The sequence below is a fragment of the Leucoraja erinacea genome, chromosome 24 (genome assembly GCF_028641065.1).
Source record: "Leucoraja erinacea ecotype New England chromosome 24, Leri_hhj_1, whole genome shotgun sequence".
Classification (NCBI taxonomy): Eukaryota; Metazoa; Chordata; class Chondrichthyes; order Rajiformes; family Rajidae; genus Leucoraja; species Leucoraja erinaceus.
In genome coordinates, this window is record NC_073400.1 from 6,669,615 (window position 1) to 6,677,637 (window position 8,023).

The window sequence follows — 8,023 nt, forward strand, 5'->3', positions numbered from 1 at the left end:
TACTATTCCTGGACACAGAGGAATGAATCATTGCGGTTGTGTCAGTAATCTCCTGCTCTGTCCCATTATAATTCAGTGAGCAGTGAAGCCAGCTTTGACATCCATACGCCATGTTAACGTACGACGCTCGGCTGCCTCACACATAATACCTAATTTCCATTGAGGAATCATGCCACTTCTCATGGAAAGAAATATGTCAGCTGTGGCAACTAGCACCAAATTCTCAAGCTATCAGCAACACGTCACAGGAATTATTGACCTGTTGCAGTTGTGCCGGCAAAACTTAACTCGGGATAGAATGGTAATGCAGTGGTTAAATTAATGGAGAAGTTATCCAAACCCAGATTCCAGAGGCGAGAGTTCAAATCCTACTGGAGCTGATGTGAAGATCTATTTTCACATCAAGTGTGACACTACGATCAGGCTAAATAGAATAGACTCAGAATAGACCAGATTCATTGTAAGCGAACATATCAGCTTGATTAGGTACTTTCATAGATTAGTTACTGGATGATTTCTTACGGCTGTGGTCACAAGTCTAAAAGTGTATGTTGCTTTCCAACGCAGATTCAAATTGCAGGAAGCAGTGGACCGGTGCTGGCCACGGATTTGAAAGCTTTTGCCTGACATTAGCGTGAAGCATGACTGCGAGAGTGAAGAGAGAACAAGTAGACAGAGTCAAGCCATGTGAAGAGAAAGGAGACAAGGGAAGCGGGCTTTCTGCTTGCTTCCACACAGGGCATTTCATATTCCTGAACTTAACGCAGGAACAATGTGCACGATGTATGTACTTAAGAGAAAATAGCTGTGAAGGTGATCATGACTATAAAGTAGTTGAAGCCACAGATCCTTGCAACATTCCACAGTGTGCATAAAGAAAGCTATTAAAACTCCTTCCTCTTTCTTGTCCCTGAAATCAAAAAGCAGAAAGAACCACGGTGGCGCAGCGGGAGAGTTGCTGCCTTACAGCGCTTGTAGCACCGGAGGCCCGGGTTCAATCCTGACCACGTGTGCTTGCTGTTTGTACGGAGTTTGTACATTCTCCCCGTGACCACGAGGGTTTTCTCTGAGATCTTTGTTTTCCTCCCACACTCCAAAGACATCCAGGTTTGTAGGTTGTAGACCATCAGTCTGAAGAAGGGTTTCGGCCCGAAACGTCGCCTATTTCCTTCGCTCCATAGATGCTGCTGCACCCGCTGAGTTTTCCAGCAATTTTGTGTACCTTCGATCTTCCAGCATCTGCAGTTCCTTCTTGAACAGGTTTGTAGGTTAATTGGTTTGGTATGTGTAAATATTGTCCCTAATGTGTGTGCAGGATAATGTTAATGTGCGGGGTTTGCTGATCAGTGCGGACTCAGTGGGCCGAAGGGCCTGTTTCCGTGCTGTAAATCTAAACAAGGAGGGCCAACTGGGCTAACCTTCTTAACCAACAAAGGCAACTGACCCTTGAGTGACCACTAGGTCTCAGGTAACAAATCATCATACCCTGCCGCTGCGATATCACAATGTCTCAATTTTATCACAAACCTTTGAACTATCTCTGATAGTTAGACACTTAAAATGCACTTTTGTAATTCAAATCAATAAAATCATAGAATTAATAGGTACTTAAACAAAATATAGCAAATGGATTAAAACTCTAACCTGCCTTTCCCTTTAACTCAAGATTTGTTGACCCCATTCAATGAATGAATAGACAATATTGTACTCATTAGGAGCAGAAGCAGGCCATTTGGCATTTCAAAACTGCTCGAAAATTCAGTCAAATCAGATTTTAAGCTCAGCTCTTCAAATCAGCCTATCCATGGGAATATTTCTCCCCCACACTGGCCAAGAACCTATCTACGTCTCACTTAAAATTATTCAGACTCTGCCACCACACTCTTTAATGGTGCCCATTGCTAAGTGCAGCTGGCCAATCTTCCTTATGTTGCTGGACTCAGTGGGTATCTCAAGGTCCAGTGAACAAATATATGACCTCTAGCACCTCTTTGGTTTCTGAATTTTAACAGGCAGTGGAGAAATCAGAGCTGCACTGCAGGCAAGGAGCAACTGAGAGTTATCTGTGGAACCATTGGTCAAATCCCGCCAATTATTCAGAGCAGCAAGGTATAGTTGAAGCAGTGAAAAGCCCTTCCTCTACTTTGTAAGTATAACATTGTGATAGAAAGTGGGATATCAGTCTGATGTAAACACTCTAAGGGGGCTTATTTGTTGTTTCTGTCCAGATGTTCATCCCACAATGAATGTAACAGCAGGTTAAAAAAAAACCAAAAAAAACTGTCCTTGTAACTCGCATGGCAAAGATCGACTGGAATGGAACGTCGAGAGGTGAGTAAAACCAAAGATAGACACAATGTGCTGGAGTAACTCAGCGGGACGGGCAGCATCTCTGGAGAGAAAGAATCGGTGACGTTTTGGGTCGAGACCCTTCTTCAGACAGATGTCAGGGGAGTGGATGGGACATAGATAAGGAAGGGTAAGGTGTGAAAACAGGACCAAGGGGATGGAGATCAAGGCAAATGTAGAATAGATCATTGTTAGAAAGGTGAGTAAAATCACAAGGGCCCACTGTTACTGCCACGGATGAATCGCTCCCCACTGCACTGTAATGTGATCTGACATCTCCCGTGCACTTGGAGTCATGGCAGCCTTTTCAATTTGTGCAACTTTTGGCGAGGATCATTATCTGGCTGATTGGAAGAAGCATTGGGTAAATGCACAAATTGCTTGTGAAGAACATGAGGAAAGTTATAATTAAGAATACTAATTGACAACTTTATCTTGGAAACTCTGTGTATTTGCAAAGATTAGTATCACTTTAAAAGAAATGCAGCTGACAACCCATCCACTCCTGATGCGTTAGGAACAAGAAGACAAGATAAGGCAAGAGCTCCCGTCTCAGTCACCCTTCAGTTTGATCGCCGATGATCAGAAGGATTGATTACGTTGGGAGACAAGCATGACCTGATGCTGAAAGACTGATATGTGGTTTTATCTGCACTCACCTGAGGCGGAGCCTCATAAATTACACAGAGGACAAGTCTTAGACATGTTGTAAATTGAAGAAGAGTTGATTCAGAAATGCGAGTAACCATTTTAACATATCAAGCCACTAACGCACCATTTGGTGTAACAAAATTTATCATACAGCCGTTAGAGGGATACTGTATCTCTGAGGTATTAAAAGAGGAATCAACATGGAATTCAGATTAACAACAGTGCTCCAGAGAACATTCATTATGAAAATTATCTTGCGGATCGATACAATTATAAAGAAAACTAGAGAAATTATGCCCGCAGTTTTAATTGTATAGTAAAGATAGTTTTAAATGTTGCCGTATCTTAATATCTATTATCATTTAACATACATTGTAACATTTGGAAAAAACTCATTGTAAACTATTGATGATGTACAGTAAAATTCTGATGATCAGGTATCCAACTATTTGGAAGTCACAATGATTTGATATTCGGTTCTCCGAATGATGTTTTCTGCATTCCCCATGAAATTCACCACGTCCATAGTTCTACACTTCCTCCTCATCTCCATCCTAAAGGAGCTTCTGAAGCTATGGCCTCCAGTCAGCGGGTGGCGCCGCGCGCGGCAGCCTCGTGAACAGTCTGTCTGTCTGTCATTTCGACTTTTTTTGTTGTTTTTTTAGTTCTCCCCTCATCCATCTATACTCCAGCGAGTACAGACCCAGTGCCGTCAATCGCTTCGTTCCAGATATCAGAATCTAGTTGATATTCCAACCAGGTGTCAGCTACGTCTCTCAGAGCAACTTCAATCCAGGCCTCGCAGAGGTGAGGTTCACACTCCTGCCCATCATTCGGTGGCTTTGCTTGATCAAACGGGCTGACTAGAATACGATCAATCTCACTTTGTGGATCACACCACACACTGAAACAAAGCACACGTCCGTGCACCCACTGTATTTACATATTTCCGTACGTAATAGGCAACTCAAAATGGAAAACAAATGAATTTGTTAAGCAGTAGGAAGGCTGGATAACTTTCAAAGGTGGGTCGGTAGTTAAGGTAAACAAATTCTGGAGCCAAAGTTGGGATTTATCAAGCAGTTCATGAATCAGTTCACCTTTGAACGTTCGTGATATAAAATTATCAAATGATAGCAAATCCTTCACAATGTATACAACCTGGATTTCAGGTTGAGTCCCTGTCCTTAGTATGGCAATGAATCAGTAAATTTGGTGACGTGATTTTGCACATTATAGTTCATTTCATCATGGTACGCCCACTGAGAAGTGAGATTGCAAGAACTATTGGCTGGGAAATGCCTGGCCACAGAGATTGAAAGTATTGCCATTCAGGTCAATGAGAAGAGCATCAGAAATGGGAATCCTCCTGTTCCCAGTGAGTATCATTGCTCAGTGGAAATGCTGGTTGAAACTCAAAGGAATTTTCTGCCCTCAGCCTGATATGAATCAACAATGTCAACATCAGGGATTGGAAAATCTCTCTTTCTTTCAGCACTTTAAGACCGCCTGGGTAACTATGCATTCCATTGCCTGTAACACGGAGATTACTTTGGAAACTGTGCTTTGTCAGCTTAAACCGATCGCTCAAAGCTATGACAATGCACACAGCACCGGTGGCCTATCATTGCACTGATGTAAACTGGCATTCTGTCCTACTTGATAATGTTGACATGTTGGAATGACATTGCATAACAGTGTTGAGAGAAACAGGCAACAGTTTCAATGCCCAGGAGAGCATCAGCTCAACACAGCACTGGCCACAAATGAGCATAACTTTTACTTGCAAAGTATATATGCTAATACTCACTGGAGAAAACGAAATGGCAAACATTTCACCTGGCGTCATAGTTAATGAGAAAGAATTGCTATTTTTGTTTTAATTGTCTGAAGTCGTTGTGTCATCAGAGCTTAGTACAAAATCTGGACATTTCAATTCATTAAAAATTAGATCGAAATAACATCAACATCAATGATGCTGCAATGTCCCTGGGGTTTAATATAGATATGCTATGGTATGATAATCGCAATTAAATAAGGAAATGATTTACAATGTGGGCATATATGCACAACATAATTTTATGTATACTTATGAAATTAATTTAACATTATTTTTTGAGGAAATCATTCATGTCATCTAAAATATAGATCACATGGCATCCAGTTTTGAGCACAATGCAGTCCAATTCAGACTTAATGCAGAGCAAATTGTACTGAGACTATTTCCTGATTAAGGTGTACCAGATACAAAAGTGAACTGTTGGCATGTAAGCTTCCCACACTATCCTATTCACCAGATGCCTGCATAACTAGCTTCTCATCACAACAACTTTCATCATATCAGAAGTATCTCCTTGTCACATCCATCCCTCCACATCCTGTCTGCAATTTACAACGAACTTACTTTCTTGTAGCATTTCCAATGTGAACAAAGGACCTGTGACCTGAAACATACAGGTCGCCTCTATTTCACCTTCCAGTTGCTGCGTGTTCACAGCATTTTCTGTTTTTATTTTATAACTCTTGTCCTTCTGAACCTCCCATTTCTCCAATTGATTCATAATTCATAGATCCTCCGAAATCCCAGAATCCCCCTGCTCGAATCCCTTCATGATTACGTCTCGATCTTTCTGAGGAATTCTGAAAGGAATTGAACATTGCAATCATCAGTGAGCAGTCCCACCTGACCCAATGAGGGAAGGGATGTCACCCACCAAGTAGAAGGTGGCCAGGGGACACTCATCTGAGGAATTCCTATTCAGATTCCCTATGGCTGGGGTGACTGACCTTCCAACCCCCACAACCACCTTCCATTCTGTGAGGTGTGACTGCAGGGAGTGAAGAGTTTTCCTTTAGATTTTTCCGTTGATCAAAGCACTTTTCAAATGATGCTTTGATATATCAAAACAATAAAACAAGCATCTGGAGGAGCTCAGCAGGTCAGACAGCATCTTATGGTGGGAAATATACATTTGACAGTTCAGGTCAAGACACTTCCACTGGACTGGTACACTGACCATCTATTTTCCTTCCCAGATGCTGCCTAACCCACTGAGTGCATCCAACAGTTGACATTTTTTTTTCTCTCCAGATTCCATTATCTGCAGTCTCGTGCATCTCCTCTTGATGTCATCGTGCATTTGAAATTCAGGCAGATCCTTTGTCCATTCTTGGACCAAGTGAATGGCGGTGCTGGCTTGAAGGGCCGAATGGCCTACTCCTGTACCTATTGTCTATTGTCTATTGTCTAATAATGAGATCCAGAGATCTGTGATCCTGGTAAAAATCCAGTGAAGCATCAGCAAGGACCTACACTTGATAGTCCTGTATGGAGCTTGGATTACAACTTTAACAATATGTCACGTCAAGAGAGTTTATTGTCATATGTCCTGGATGGGACAATGAAATTCTTACTTGCTGCAGCACAACAGAATATGTAAACATAATACAAAATGGAAGATAAAAGTTCAGTCTGTCTATAGACCATAGACCATATATGCACAATAAATAAACAGATTTAGTGCAGTAATAACAATAGACTGTTATTGTTCAGATCTTATTTGATGTTGTGTTTAATCGCCTGATGGCTGTGGGGAAGAAGCTGTTCCTGAACCTGGATGTTACAGTTTTCAGGCTCCTGTACCTTCTTCCCGATGGCAACAGTGAAATGAAACAGTGTGTGACCAGGATGGTGCGGGTCTTCGATGATGTTAGCTGCCTTTTTGAGGCAACGACTGCGATAGAAACCTTCGATGGTGGGGAGGTCAGAGCCGATGATGGACCGGGCAGTGGTCACAAGATTCTGTAGTCTTTTCCACTCCTGGACGTTCAAGTTGCCGAACCAGGCCACGTTGCAGCCAGTCAGTATGCTCTCTACCGTGCACCTGTAGAAGTTGGACAGAATCCTCTTTGACATACCGACTCTCCGTAATCTTCTCAGGAAGTAGAGGCGCTGATGTGCCTTCTTTATAATTGCATGTGAGCTGGGACCAGGAAAGATCTTCGGAAATATGCACGCCCAGGAATTTGACGTTTTTGATCCTTTTCACCATTGGTATGTGTAATTGGACTGCGTTGTGCTCAAAACTGGATGCCACGTGATCTATATTTTAGATGACATGAATGATTTCCTCAAAAAATAATGTAAAATTAATTTCATAAGTATGCATACATTTATCTTTGCCCTTCTACCTTGTACTGAGGATGCACCAAGGACACACCTGTCATGTTGTGTGGCACTATCATCATGTGAAACAATGTCGAGTCTGAACTGATCTGGCAGCTTTAAGCTGGACATCCATCAGCCACCCTGGGGAAAGAGCAGTGACAATATTCTATTCCACTACAATCACAATCTACTTAAACTAATCAGATGTGTGGCTTTGTGTAAGACAGCTTTACCCTTCAAGACTGCCAGGCTTGATTATTATCAGGTGTTGGGCTGATTGACATAGAGAAAGTAATTCAACGTGGAAACAGTCCCATCGGCCCCAACTTGCCCACACCAACCAACATGTTACTTCTGAGTCGGAGCTGAATGAATCATTCTATCAATCGGTGGTGGCCAGTGCCATCTTCTTCACTGTCGTGTGCTGGGGTAGTAGGGTGAAGGCCACGGACGGCAACAGAATGAACAAGCTCATCAGGAAGGCTGGCTCCATCCTGGGGGTGGAGTTGGATTCATAGACGGAGGGGAGGATGCTCCTCAAACTGTGGAGCACCTTGGACAATACAGCTCACCCCTACCAGGACACACTGGTCAACCTAGGAGCACCTTCAGCAACAGACTGGTTGCACCAAGATGCAGCACAGAACGCCACAGGGGATCCTTTTTCCCTGTGGGTATCAAAATGTAGCTCCCCCTTCTGTCATGGGGTCGACTGACCCCTCCCCCCCCCCCCTCCCTTCCCCAATTCTGGACTTTCCACTTGTTACTTTAATTTCATGTTTCAAGTATCTTGTTGTGTTTTATGACTATTGGCAGATCAATGTTCCCCCTGGAATGAATAAGGATCTATCATAT